Genomic DNA, 15,539 nt, shown 5'->3' on the forward strand with positions numbered 1-15,539 from the left:
AAGGCTTTTATTTCCCTTATCCTGTCCTTAAGCTGCCTTGGCTTGGCCAATATACTCTTCTCCATGATCTGTTGGTAGACCTCAACGATGGGTGCGGTTAAAAGGGTGTAGTTGGTGAACTTACCCACAGAAGAAAATGGTCTAAATGGTTTCCCGGATGTCCCTTATTTTGGCGCCTCTTTTGGCCTTTCTGTGTAACTGGTCTGATGAGCTGGTTGGTTGGATGGTTGCCGTTTATTGGCTGCCACCACTTAGCTAACCTCTTCGTCATTGATGTATTCCCTCGCAACATTCTGGATCTCCTGCATCCTCTAGAAGCTTTAGTAGTGTGGTGTTTCCTGAAATCCTTGTTCAGCAGACCATTGGTCAGACATAGACCTGCCCCTAAGTCTGTCAGGCCATCAATCTCCAGATATTTATCATTAAATCGGTCAAGAAATTTCCTCGTCAGTTCGCCAGCATGTTAAGTCACTCCTAGCAAGTTAATCGGGTGCTTGGCCTTGGTGATATGGGTGGCGAATTGTGCCAATGGTGAATTGTGCCAAGAACCTTTGCATGATGTTTGCAAAGGCCGTAATGGACCCCCTGTGGGAGGGAGTTGAACCAGTGAATCGCCAGCCCCACCAAGGTTACGAAAAAAACTCGGCATCTAACAACGTCTCCCATGCCTTCTAAATTCATCCTGGCCTCAAAGGACGTTAAGTGCTCTTGCGAGTCCTTGGTTCTGTCATACCTCATGTCTATTGGCTTGTAGAAGTTCTTTGGCAGTCGGACCTTGAGGATGGACGGGTGGAAATGAGTGGCTCCCATCTCGTTGTTTCTTCCCTCGATCTCTCCTTTGCTCCTCGCGAGCTTTCGATTTGTCGTGGGTGTAGGTGAGGGAGTGAGCATCGGTTCGGTTATACCTGTCGTCCCTTTTAGGGCTTTATTACTGCTCTTCCGATCTCCGTGGTGGAGATCAAGTCCGTGAAAGGCCCGGATGGGAGTCCTGGCTACGCTCGGGGAGGTAGTAGTCCCTCGCTGCCAGTTTTCTCTCCAAGTTCTGTATCCTATGTCTGAGCTCTTGCATGATTCGACAGCTATCATTGCCAGCACCGCCGAATGAGTGCTTTTCAGGAGATCGTGCGTGGGAGTTGCCTTGGTGAGACGGGGATCTTTGACGTTCCTGAGAGGTTGCCGAGCTTACCCTGCTATGTAGACGGGCTCCTCCCTCTGCTCAATCCTCCTCAGTACGAGAGATAAGCTCTATGGTCACATCAGGTCCTCACAGACGGCATCAATGTTCGGTTGCTCGTAAAGATTTGGGGTCAATTAGATGTCGGGTCGGGAGCAACAAGTAGAAAGGAGAACGTATCCGAACTTGAACGCACGGACCTGCAAGGACGCTCCGATGCCAAAATAAATGTCCATACGAAGAAGCACTTAATTAGGGTAAAGATGACGTACCTTGGGGGAGGTGTAGGTCCCTCCCTATTTATACCTTGTACTCGAGTGGGGCCTCTGATTTGGACCCGTCTGCCTGGGAGCTTCTACCAGTTGTTCAGGTCTTCGTTGAGAGATAAAGTGATGCACATGTCACTTTTGTGCGTACAGGTCAAGAATCCATCGAGTCGATAGCCTGTGACATGGACCCTATCCCTTATTGGGCTGGGCCGAAACAATTACAATGCTAGAAGATTAAAAGTTTCAAAATTTCATTCTATATTTTTTCCAATAAAACTGTAGATTTATTTAAAAAAATATTCAAAATCTTACGTGACTTTTTTTAGAGATTTATAATTTATAAGACTATCACAAAATTTTTCTAAAACTTACTTATCTTATTGAGTTAAAAAATATTCACAGCCGAATAAAAAGAATCATTCATTCATTTACGATGGGAGGCTGGGAGCTACCTACATTACTTTATTTCATTATAGATTATAACTTTTGGTGAATACACGAGTCATAAGTACTTTTATTAACCTTTTGCAAATGCAAAGTTCTATTAATTCAATTGTTATAGCTATATGTGCGATTAAACTTAATTACCGAAACCACAATGTAATCTAGTAGTTATTTTACTAGATTCGTTAATTAAGTGGTGTGAACTTGATCTACTATTATTATAATGAAGAGTTATTATCCACATACAAGCATTTTTCATACAAATCATTTATATTCACGCGCTTTTACATTTTTTTGGTGCCTCTTTTTCTTTTTATTCTTTCTTCGTGCCTCTTCTTTCTCTGTGCCTTTTCTTCTTCTTTTTCGTAATTTTTTCTCTCATTATTGTCATCGTCATCATCAACACCACCTCTTTCTCCTTCTTCTCTTCTTCCTTCTTTTTTCATTGGAATTTCTTCTTCTCTTTTCATTTTCTCTTTCTCCTCCATCATCAGTTATCTTGTTATTGAAGATAACAAATAATTCAGGTTCAGATTGTCAATTGAATCAAAACGAAATTGATTATTATTTTGAATCCAATCAAGTGGCTAAGGTATGGTTCAATTCAGAAGAAAAAATATAGCATTAGAGGAAATATTTTTCTGCAGCAAATTTGGGTGTAGCACGAAGATATTTGGCTGTAACACGAAGATATTTGGGTGTATTTTAATAATTTTTGGGTGTATTTTTATTCTGATAAGTTCTGCATAATTTAAAACTCTTCCTCTTCCTTCTCCTCATCTTCTATTGCTTTCTGTTTTTTTAATCATCATTACCATCTTCTTTTTTTCTTATTCATCTTTTCCTTTTTATTTTACCTTCTCAAGTTTCTTCTTGTTTTACTCTCTTAACAAGAATAAAAACAAAAAAAATCAAAACAAAGAAGAAGAAAAAACACATAATGCTGCAAAATTACTTAGAAGAGGAAGAACTTACATTCATTTAACTAAAAAAAAGAAAGAAATAAGGAAAAAAAGAAAAAGAAAAAAAAATACAGCATTAGAGAAAATATTTTTCTGTATTTGCAGCAAATTTGGGTGTAATGATCGTGGCAAAAATTAGCCGATTAAGAAATTAATATAGAAATAATGTTGCGAGTACAGTTCCCAACCGACAAAAAATCTGCTTATCAATTTAGAAGGGTTGTCACAAAATTAGAATAAAAATACTGGGAGTAGAAATCCCAGGTTGACTCCCAACGAGTTGACAAAAGAGTGCTATTTTATTAGTCAAGAGTTTTCCAAAAAATTTTAAGAGTTGGAGAACAGGAAAATAAATAATTATAAATTAAAGCAATGAAAATTAGCAAGAGAATTTGTATAATCAAAATAAAAGCCTTGACCGGGGGAAGATTAATTGGAAGTTCTATCCTTGTTGGATTTTTCCCAAGTGTAATAGCAAGAGGTTGTTGTTTTCACTTAGTTAACCCTTACCGAATAAAGGAAAGTCAAGTGATTGAGCTAACTCTTATTCGCAAGTCCTAATCTTCTCCTACGGAGGGATTAGCATTAGTAAATAGAGAGTTAGCCAACAACTTCCAATTGAAATTGACACTTGAGTATTCCAACTCAAGGGTCTCCTTTTTATCAACCCCCAAGTCAAGTTGGAAGTCTACTCCATTGACATGAACACTACTTTCACAGGCATGTAAATGGAATAAGAAGAAGACATGATAATTTAAAGGAAATAATAACTGAAAATTAATTAAAGGTAAAAGTAGTTCTTTGCATTAATAAATCCCAAAATCATAAACATACCTATCTGAACAGGGTTAATAGGTAATCAAAAGAGTAAAGGAATAAGAAAACAAACTAGAATAATGGCAACTTCAACGGAGGTAGTGACTCTACTCAATATCTAAAGAAAAAGCATAAAAAGCATAAAAACTAGAACTATGAATGTGAAGAAAACCTAGAGGAAGTGTGATTTCTCTCTAAGATTCAAATCTAAAATCTAAAAACTATGCGAATGAGGATGTCTGTTGAGTCTCTGCTCATCCCCTGGCTCTAGTCTGTGTTTCTGGGCCGAAAATTGGGTCCAAACTCGGCCTAAAATTGCCTCCAGTATTTTCTGCGATTTTTGCAGGTAGCGCATGTTACGCGTACGCGTCAGTCACGCGTACGCGTCGCTGATCATCTTCGCGTGTCACGCGTACACGTCAGGCACACGCACGGTCGCCGTGCAAACACCGATTCACGCACACGCGTGAGCCATGCGTGCGCGTCACTTCTCGCTGGTTGTCTCCTTTAATTCTTGTGCTTCTTCTATTTTTGCAAGATTCTTCTCCATCCTCTAAGCCATTCCTGCCCTATAAAGCCTGAAAACACTTAACACACAGATCACGGCATCGAATGGTATAAAGGGGAGTTAAAATTGAACTATTAAAGGCTTAGGAAGCAAGTTTTCAACCATAGAACAAAATTGGGAAGGAATTGTAAAATCATGCAACTGTATGAATAAGTGTGCAAAGATTTGATAAAAACCACTCAATTGAGCACAAGATAAACCATAAAATAGTGGTTTATCAAACTCCCCACACTTAAACATTAGCATGTCCTCATGCTAAGCTCAAGGAGACAAAAGGAATGAATGGGGGAAAGTAAGACTCATGAGATGCAACCTATGAATGCAACTATATGCTGAGATGATTCTGTTTACTTGGTTAAAGGTAAATAAGTCCTTCAAGACAAACATAAATCAGATTCCACTAATTCAAATCACACAATAAAAGACAAGTAAAGTTGTAAGGAGATAGCTCATGAAAGCAGGGAACATAGAATCAAGCATTGAACCCTCACTGGTAGTGTATGTGCACTCTAATCACTCAAGTGACTAGGGTTAATCGCTCTACTCTTCTCTAGTCATGCTTTCTAAACTTTGTTCTTCATCTAACCAATCAACAAATATTTAGTATACCAATGCAACATCATGAGGTCTTTTCAAGGTTGTAATGGGGTTAAGGTAGGGGTGAGGATATATGTATGGCCAAGTGAGCTATAATATGAATCTTTGACTAACCTAAGCTCTCACCTAACACACACACACTATGTAACTCTAAATTCATGCCTGGCTACCCGTAATTCCCACTTTTCTATATTTCACATACTCATGTACCAAATTTTTCTTCAATTTCACCACCTAGGCATTGATCTTTTATTAAACTTAGTATTGGGGTAATTTTGTCCCCTTATTCACATGAGTAGGTACCCAAATTCTCAATATTCAAATAAAGTAGAAATACAATACATTCCCATTAACCCAGGTTCCCACAGTTCCCCACACTTAATTAATACATAATCTCTATCTTAAGCTAACCAAAGATTCAATTGGGATAATTAATTGTTTTTCCGCTTAAGGCTAGTGATGTGGTAAAATATAGAACAAATGGGGATAAAAAGGCTCAAAGTGGCAAACAAAGGTAATTGGAATGGTAGGCTATTTAGGATAAGTGAGATAATAACAAATGATGGCCTCAATCATATGTATGCATGCAAATATAGTAAACAATAGACATATAGAATGGAACAAAATATAGATTGCAATCATAGAGAAGGGAACACACAAGAATAGAATATTTTGGTTAAATAATGTAACCATGTAATTAAGCTCAAATCTCACAGGTTGTGTGTTCTTAGCTATAATTCATGTTCCAAATTACAGTTTTCAAACAAGTTTAACAACTAAAAGTTTTAATTTAAATTAGTGAAATGCTATAAAAAAAGGGTCTTGAAAAGAGAGTCATTACTCTAACCAAGCAAAACATACATGCAAACAATTATTATCATGTAATCTATCCTATCTAACAAAAGAAAAAGTCAAATGTTGGTGTTAAGAGAGAGAACTTACCTCCAGAAGTCAAAGACTGATCTTTCCACACTTAAGGCTTGGCACGGTCCTCCGTGCCATCAGTAAGGAGCAAGGTAGGGCTGGAAGCATCGCCTTTGCTGTCTAGTTTGCCATGGTTCCCTGTGCTACAGTATGAAGGGGAGTCCGGGGTGTCCTTTGGTTCTGGAGGTGGGTGTGTACCAACTATGAGTTCCTTCAGGTAGGTGTATCGGTGGTATGCAAAATTGTTACTCTGAGGTTGTAAAATTTGTTGTTCGTTCTCTCCCTGGCAATGGCACCAATAACTGGTGCACAATACCATGGTCTAAACATAACTTCACAACTTCGCACAACTAACCAGCAAGTGCAATGGGTCGTCCAAGTAATAAAACCTTACGTGAGTAAGGGTCGATCCCACGGAGATTGTCGGTATGAAGCAAGCTATGGTCACCTTGTAAATCTCAGTCAAGCGAATATCAAATAGTTATGGAGTTTTCGAATATTAATAATAATTAAACATAAAATAAAGATAAAAATACTTATGTAAATCATTGGTGAGAATTTCAGATAAGCGTATAGAGATGCTTTCATTCCTCTGAACCCCTGCTTTCCTGCTGTCTTCATCCAATCAGTCTTACTCCTTTCTATGGCTGGCTTTTTGTAAGGACATCACCGTTGTCAATGGCTACTTTTCATCCTCTCTGTGAAAATGGTCCGATGCGCTGTCACTGCATGGCTAATCATGTAGAGGCATCACCGTGGTCAATGGCTGCGTCCCATCCTCTTGTGAAAATGGTCCAAATGCTCTGTCACAGCACGGCTAATCATCTGAGGTTCTCGATCATACTGGAATAGGATTCACCTTCCTTTTGCGTCTGTCACTACGCCCAGCACTCGCGAGTTTGAAGTTCGTCACAATCATTCAATCCCAGAGTCCTACTCAGAATACCACAGACAAGGTTTAGACTTTTCGGACTCTCATGAATGCCGCCATCAATCTAGCTTATACCACGAAGATTCTGACTAAGAGATCCAAGAGATACTCATTCAATATAAGGTGGAACGGAAGTGGTTGTCAGGCACGCGTTTGTGGGGGAATGATGATGATTGTCACGTTCATCACATTCATATTGAAGTGCGAATGAATATCTTAGAAGCGGAATAAGTTGAATTGAATAGAGAAACAGTAGTACTTTGCATTAATTCATGAGGAACAGCAGAGCTCCACACCTTAATCTATGGAGTGCAGAAACTCTACCGTTGAAAAATACATAAGTGAACATAGGGTAAGCATGGCCGAGTGGCCAGCCTCCCATGGAGGTCTAGAGATCAAAAAATGATCAAAAGATGATCCGAAGATGTCAAATACAATAGTAAAAAGTCCTATTTATACTAAACTAGCTACTAGGGTTTACAGAAGTAAGTAATTGATGCATAAATCCACTTTCGGGGCCCACTTGGTGTGTGCTTGGGCTGAGCTTGAATGTTACACGTGCAGAGGCTCTTTCTAGAGTTGAACGCCAGGTTGTAACGTGTTTCTGGCGTTCAACTCTGGTTCGTGACGTGTTTCTGGCGTTTAACTCCAGACTGCAGCGTAAAACTGGCGTTTAACGCCCTTTTGCATCATCTAAACTCGAATAAAGTATGGACTATTATATATTGCTGGAAAGCCCTGGATGTCTACTTTCCAATGCAATTGGAAGCGTACCTTTTGGATTTTTGTAGCTCCAGAAAATCAACTTTGAGTGTAAGGAGGTCAGAATCCAACAGCATCAGCAGTCCTTCTTCAACCTCTGAATCTGATTTTTGCTCAAGTCCCTCAATTTCAGCCAGAAAATACCTGAAATCACAGAAAAACACACAAACTCATAGTAAAGTCTAGAAATGTGAATTTAACATAAAAACTAATAAAAACATCCCTAAAAGTAACTAGATCCTACTAAAAACATACTAAAAATAATGCCAAAAAGGGTATAAATTATCCGCTCATCATAACACCAAACTTAAATTGTTGCTTGTCCCCAAGCAACTGAAAATCAAATAGGATAAAAAGAAGAGAATATACTATAAATTCCAAACTATCAATGAAACATAGCTCCAATCAGATGAGCGGGACTTGTAGCTTTTTGCCTCTTGAATAGTTTTGGCATCTCACTTTATCCATTGAAGTTCAGAATGATTGGCATCTATAGGAACTCAGAGTTCAGATAGTGTTATTGATTCTCCTAGTTTAGTATGTTAATTCTTGAACACAGCTGCTTTATGAGTCTTGGTCGTGGCCCTAAGCACTTTGTTTTCCAGTATTACCACCGGATACATAAATGCCACAGACACATAATTGGGTGAACCTTTTCAGATTGTGACTCAGCTTTGCTAAAGTCCCCAATTAGAGGTGTCCAGGGTTCTTAAGCACACTCTTCTTTTGCTTTGGACCTTGACTTTAACCGCTCAGTCTCAAGTTTTCACTTGACACCTTCACGCCACAAGCACATGGTTAGGGACAGCTTGGTTTAGCCGCTTAGGCCAGGATTTTATTCCTTTAGGCCCTCCTATCCACTGATGCTCAAAGCCTTGGGATCCTTTTTATTTACCCTTGCCTTTTGGTTTTAAGGGTTATTGGCTTTTTGCTCTTGCCTTTTGGTTTTAAGAGCTTTTGGCTTTTTCTGCTTGCTTTTTCTTTTTCTTTCTATTTTTTTTTTTGCCATTTTTTTTCTTTTTTTTTCTGCAAGCTTTTTGTATTCACTGCTTTTTCTTGCTTCAAGAATCATTTTTATGATTTTTCAGATTATCAAATAACATGTCTCCTTGTCATCATTCTTTCAAGAGCCAACATATTTAACATTCTTAAACAACAACTTCAAAAGACATATGCACTATTCAAGCATTCGTTTAGAAAACAAGAAGCATTGTCACCACATCAATATAATTAAACTAAGTTCAAGGATAAATTCAAAACTCATGTACTTATTGTTCTTTTGAATTAAAACATTTTTCATTTAAGAGAGGTGATGGATTCATAGGACATTCATAACTTTAAGACAAAGTTACTAAATACTAATGATCATGTAATAAGAACACAAACATAGATAAACATTTAACATAAGAAAACGAAAAACAGAAAGTTTAAGAACAAGGAATGAGTCCACCTTAGTGATGGTGGCATTTTCTCCTTGAGGAATCAATGATGTCCTTGAGCTCTTCTATGTCTCTTCCTTGTCTCTGTTGCTTGATCCCTAGTGATTTTGGTGCTCCTATCCTTAATTTCTCCCAATAATTGTGTGGGGGAAAATGTATCCCCTGATGTATCTCAGGGATCTCTTGATTTGCAGTCAAATGTTCTACCACTGAGCTATAGATCCTTTACATGAATCTCTCAATCTCCCATGACTTGGAGGTGGAAGCTTTTGTCTTCCCTTTTCTCTTCTCTCTCTCTTTTTTTTTTTTGAGGTTTCTCTGGCCTTAGGTGCCATCAATGGTTATGGAAAAGCAAAATAAGCAATGCTTTTACCACACCAAACTTAGAATGTTGCTCGCCCTCGAGCAGGAGAAGAAAGAATAGATGAAGAAGAAGATGTGGAAGAAACTAGGATTATGAGGAGGGAAGGTGGGGATCCTGTGGGATCTACAGATCTTGAGATGATCCTGTGAGGTTCACAGATCTTGAGGTGTCAAGGATTTATATCCCTGCACTAATTAGGCATGTAAAATGCCTTTGCATGCAATTCTGGCGTTTAAATGCCGAACTGATGCTTGTTCTGGGCGTTCAACACCCAGATGCAGCATATTACTGGCGTTGAATGCCAGCTTCATGCTTGTTTCTGGCGTTCAGCGCCAGTTCCATGCTCTGTTCTGGCATTGAACACCAGCCAGATGCTCCTTACTGGCGTTTGAACGCCAGTGAACTACTCCTCCAGGGTGTGCTGTTTTTAATGCTGTTTTTTATTTTTCTTCAATTTTTTCAGTTATTTTTATGACTCCACATGATCATGAACCTATGAAGACATATAACTAATAAAAATATAATTAAATAAAAATTGGGTTGCCTCCTGATGAGCGGATAATTTATACGCTTTTTGACATTGTTTTTAGTATATTTTTAGTAGGATCTAGTTACTTTTAGGGATGTTTTCATTAGTTTTTATGTTAAATTCACATTTCTGGACTTTACTATGAGTTTGTGTGTTTTTCTGTGATTTCAGGTATTTTCTGGCTGAAATTGAGGGACTTGAGCAAAAATCAGATTCAGAGGTTGAAGAAGGACTGCTGATGTTGTTGGATTCTGACCTCCCTGCACTCAAAGTGGATTTTCTGGTACAGAACTCGAAATGGCGCGCTTCAAATTGCGTTGGAAAGTAGACATCCAGGGCTTTCCAGCAATGTATAATAGTCCATACTTTGGCCAAGAATAGACGACGTAAACTGGCGTTCAACGCCAGCTTTCTGCCCAAATCTGGCGTCCAGCGCCAGAAAAGGAGCCAAAACCAGAGTTGAACGCCCAAACTGGCACAAAAGCTGGCGTTCAACTCCAGAAAGGACCTCTACACGTGCAACACTCAAGCTCAGCCCAAGAACACACCAAGTGGGCCCCGGAAGTGGATTTATGCATCAATTACTTACTCATGTAAACCCTAGTAGCTAGTTTATTATAAATAGGACCTTTTACGAGTCTTTTTGACCATCTTTGAACGCCTGGTTCTTAGATCAGAGGGGCTGGCCATTCGGCCATGCCTGGACCTTTCACTTATGTATTTTTAACGGTAGAATTTCTACACTCCATAGATTAAGGTGTGGAGCTCTGCTGTTCCTCAAAGATTAATGCAAAGTATTACTGTTTTCTATTCAATTCATCTTATTTCGCTTCTAAGATATCCATTCGCACCCAAGAACGTGATGAAGGTAATGATTATGTGTGACGCTCATCACCATTCTCCCCTATGAACACGTTCCTGACAAACACTTCCGTTCTACATGAAATAAGCTAGAATGAATATCTCTTAGATCTCTTAATTAGAATCTTCGTGGCGTAAGCTAGAATGATGGCGGCATTCAAGAGAATCCGGAAAGTCTAAACCTTGTCTGTGGTATTCCGAGTAGGATTCAATGAATGAATGACTGTGACAAGCTTCAAACTCGCGAGTGCTGGGCGTTAGTGACAGACGCAAAAGGATAGTAAATCCTATTCTAGCATGATCGAGAAACGACAGATGAATAGCCGTGCCGTGACAGGGTGCGTGAGCATATTATTCACTGAGAGGATAAGATGAAGCCATTGACAAGGGTGATGCCTCCAGACGATTAGCCGTGCCGTGACAGGGCATTGGATCATTTTCCCGAGAGATGACCGAAAGTAGCCATTGACAGTGGTGATGTATCACATAAAGCCAGCCATGGAAAGGAGTAAGATTGATTGGATGAAGATAGCAGGAAAGCAGAGGTTCAGAGGAACGAAAAGCATCTCCATTCGCTTATCTGAAATTCCTACCAATGATTTACATAAGTACCTCTATCCCTATTCTATTATTTATTATTCGAAAACACCATTATCAATTTATATCTGCCTAACTGAGATTTGCAAGGTGACCATAGCTTGCTTCATACCAACAATCTCCGTTGGATTCGACCCTTACTCACGTAAGGTATTACTTGGACGACCCAGTGCACTTGCTGGTTAGTTGTATCGAAGTTGTGAACCAGGGTATTGGCACCATGTTCTTGGCGCCATTGCCAGGGAAAGAAAGAGCCAGGAATTTTACATAATTAAAGTGTAATCACGATTACGTGTACCAAGTTGCTCACGTTGCCAGGGATTGTTCGAGCCTGGACATCACAATTTCGTGCACCACCTCCCAACAAGCACTTCTTTAATGTCAATAGCTTGACAGTGGGCTCTCATGGAGCCTCACAGATGTTCAGAGCATTGTTGAGACTTCCCAACACCAAACTTAGAGTTTGGATATAGGAGTTGGTTGTGGCCTCCCAACACCAAACTTAGAGTTTGACTGTGGGGGCTATGGTTGACTCTGTAGTGGGAGAAGCTTACTGTGTCTCTTTTCCATGTTTACAGAAGGATAACCTTGAGTTGTAAACACAAGGGAGTCTCCATTCAATTGAAGGACTAATTCACCTCTGTTAACATCTATCACAGCTCTTGCTGTGGCTAGGAAGGGTCTTCCAAGGATGATGGATTTATCCTCATCCTTCTCAGTATCTAGGATTATGAAATGAGCAGGGCATGTCCTCTACTTGTCCATAAGCCTGTTTTCTGGAATTGTCTGCCATCTCTAATGAGATTTTAGCAGCTTATACCTCAAAGATTCCCAGTTTTTCCATTACAGAGAGTGGCATGAGGTTTATTCGTGACCCAAGGTCACATAGAGTCTTCTCAAAGGTCATGGTGCCTATAGTACAAGGTATTAGGAACTTTTCAGGATCCTGTTTCTTCTGAGGCAATCTCAGTTGATCCAATGCATTTAGTTCATTGGTGAACAGGGGAGGTTCATCTCCCCAAGTCTCATTACCAAATAAATTGGCATTCAGCTTCATAATTGCACCAAGGAACTTGGCAACTTGCTCTTCAGTAACATCTTCATTCTCTTCAGAAGAAGAGTACTCTTCAGAGCTCATGAATGGCATAAGGAGGTTCAATGGAATCTCTATGGTCTCTAGATGAGTCTCAGATTCCTTTGGTTCCTCAGAGGGAAACTCCTTATTGATCACTGGAAGTCCCAGGAGGTCTTCCTCCTTGGGATTCACATCCTCCCCTTCCTCTTTGGATTCGGCCATGATGGTTATATCAATGACCTTGCACTCTCCTTTTGGATTTTCTTCTGTATTGCTTGGGAGAGTACTAGGAGAGATTTCAGTGATCCTTTTACTCAGCTGGCCCACTTGTGCATCCAAATTTCTAATGGAGGACCTTGTTTCATTCATGAAACTCACAGTGGCCTTAGATAGATCAGAGACTAAGTTTGCTAAATTAGAGGTATTTTGTTCAGAGTTCTCTGTCTGTTGCTAAGTGGATGATGGAAAAGGTTTATTATTGTTAAACCTATTTCTTCCACCATTATTAAAGCCTTGTTGAGGCTTTTGTTGATCCTTCCATGAGAGATTTGGGTGATTTCTCCATGAGGGATTATAGGTGTTTCCATAAGGTTCACCCATATAATTTACCTCTACTATTGCAGGGTTCTCAGGATCATAAGCTTCTTCTTCAGAAGATGCCTCTTGAGTACTGTTGGATGCAGCTTGCATTCCATTCAGACTCTGAGAAATCATATTGACTTGCTGAGTCAATATTTTATTCTGAGCCAATATGGCATTCAGAGTATCAATTTCAAGAACTCCCTTCTTCTGAGGCGTCCCATTACTCACAGGATTCCTCTCAGAAGTGTACATGAACTGGTTGTTAGCAACCATGTCAATGAGTTCTTGAGCTTCTGCAGGCATTTTCTTTAGGTGAATGGATCCACCTGCAGAAGTATCCAATGACATCTTAGCTAATTCAGACAGACCATCATAGAATATATCCAGGATGGTCCATTCTAAAAGCATGTCAGAAGGACACTTTTTGGTCAGTTCCTTGTATCTCTCCCAAGCTTCATAGAGGGATTCACCTTCTTTCTGTCTGAAGGTTTGAACATCCACTCTAAGCTTACTCAGCTTTTGAGGAGGAAAGAACTTGGCTAAGAAAGCCTTGACCAGCTTATCCCAAGAGTTCAGGCTATCTTTGGGTTGAGAATCCAACCATATTCTAGCTCTGTCTCTTACAGCAAACGGGAAAAGCATGAGCCTGTAGACTTCAGGATCTACTCCATTAGTCTTAACAGTATCACAGATCTGCAAGAATTCAGTTAAGAACTGAAAAGGATCTTCAGATGGAAGTCCATGGAACTTGCAGTTCTGCTGCATCAGAGAAACTAATTGAGGTTTCAGCTCAAAATTGTTTGCTCCAATGGTAGGGATGGAGATGCTTCTTCCATGTAAATTGGAATTAAGTGCAGTAAAGTCACCAAGCATTCTCCTTGTATCGTTATTATTTTCGGCTGCCATCTCCTCTTCCTGTTCAAAAATTTCTGAAAGGTGCTTGCTGGATTGTTGTAATTTAGCTTCTCTTAGTTTCCTCTTCAGAGTCCTTTCAGGTTCTGGATCTGCTTCAACAAGAATATTCTTGTCCTTGCTCCTGCTCATATGAAAAAGAGGGAACAGAAAAATAATAATAATAGGGATCCTTTTTACCCAGGTATAGAGGTTCCCTTATGTGAGTAGAAGAAAAGAAGAAGAGAAAATCTGAACTCAGAGAGAGAGAGGGTTCGGATTTTTGGTGAGTGAGGGAGAGATGTTAGTAGATGAATAAATAAACAGAAGGAGATGAGAGAGAAGGATTTTCGAAAATTATTTTTGAAAAATGGTTAGTGATTTTCAAAAATTAAAAGAAGAAATAAATTAAAATTGAATTTTGAAACAATTAGTTAATTAAAAAATTTTTTGAAAAAGAGGGAGATATTTTCGAAAATTAGAGAGAGAGAGTTAGTTAGGTAGTTTTGAAAAAGATAAGAAACAAACAAAAAGTTAGTTAGTTAGTTAAAACAAATTTTGAAAATCAATTTTTGAAAAGATAAGAAGATAAGAAGTTAGAAATGATATTTTAAGATCAAATTTTTGAAAAAGATAAGATAAGAAGATATTTTGAAAAGATATGATAGAAATTAGTTTTTGAAAAAGATTTGATTTTTAGAATCACAATTAATGACTTGATCCACAAGAAATCACAAGATATGGTTCTAGAACTTAAAGTTTGAATCTTTCTTAGCAAGCAAGTAACAAACTTGAAATTTTTGAATCAAAACATTAATTGATGATGTTATTTTCGAAAATTAGGAGATAAAGATAAGAAAAAGATTTTTGAAAAATATTTTAAAAATTTTTGAAAATAAATAAGATAAGTGAAAAAGATATGATTTTTTGAAAAAGATTTTGAAAAAGATAAAATTTGAAAATTTGATTTGACTCATAGAAAACAACTAGATTTTAAAAATTTTTGAAAAAGTCAACTCAAATTTTCGAATTTTATGAGAGGAAAAAGGGAAAGATATTTTTTTTTATTTTTTTGAATTTTTATGATGAGAGAGAAAAATATGAAAATGATGCAATGCATGAAAATTTTTAGATCAAAACAATGAATGCATGCAAGAATGCTATGAATGTCAAGATGAACACCAAGAACACTTTGAAGATCATGATAAACATCAAGAACATATTTTTGAAAATTTTTATATGCAAAGAAAACATGCAAGACACCAAACTTAGAAGTCTTTCATGTTCAGACACTATGAATGCAAAAATGCATATGAAAAACAAGAAAAGATGCAAAACAAGAAAACATCAAGATCAAATAAGAAGACTTACCAAGAACAACTTGAAGATCATGAAGAACACTATGAATGCATGAATTTTTGAAAAATGCATAAAAATTTTAGAAAAAAATGCAATTGACACCAAACTTGAAATTGACTCAAGACTCAAACAAGAAACACAAAATATTTTTGATTTTTATGATTTTATGATTTTTTTGGATTTTTCGAAAATTATATGAAAAAGAAAAAATAAGGATTCCAAAATTTTTAATATGAATTCCAGGAATCTTGTGCTCTTTAGTCTAAAGCTCCAATCTGAGGGTTAGACATGGCTTAATAGCCAGTCAAGCTTTAGCATGTAAATCAGGTGGATCTGGAACAGCAGCAGGTGGATTAGCAACAACTAGCTTGCTCTTGATAATGTTGGTTTGGAAG

The 15,539-nt window shown here is 38.2% G+C and overlaps 1 non-coding gene across 1 annotated transcript; it reads left to right on the forward strand.

Annotated features, from left to right (window-relative positions):
- Positions 1 to 13,296: 13,296 nt before the first annotated feature.
- On the forward strand, positions 13,297 to 13,404 carry LOC112781902 (small nucleolar RNA R71). The gene has a single exon (XR_003192650.1). It is a non-coding gene; the product is annotated as a small nucleolar RNA R71 (small nucleolar RNA).
- The last annotated feature ends 2,135 nt before the right edge of the window (positions 13,405 to 15,539 follow it).

Source organism: Arachis hypogaea, chromosome 19, assembly GCF_003086295.3.
Source record: "Arachis hypogaea cultivar Tifrunner chromosome 19, arahy.Tifrunner.gnm2.J5K5, whole genome shotgun sequence".
NCBI classification, from domain to species: Eukaryota; Viridiplantae; Streptophyta; class Magnoliopsida; order Fabales; family Fabaceae; genus Arachis; species Arachis hypogaea.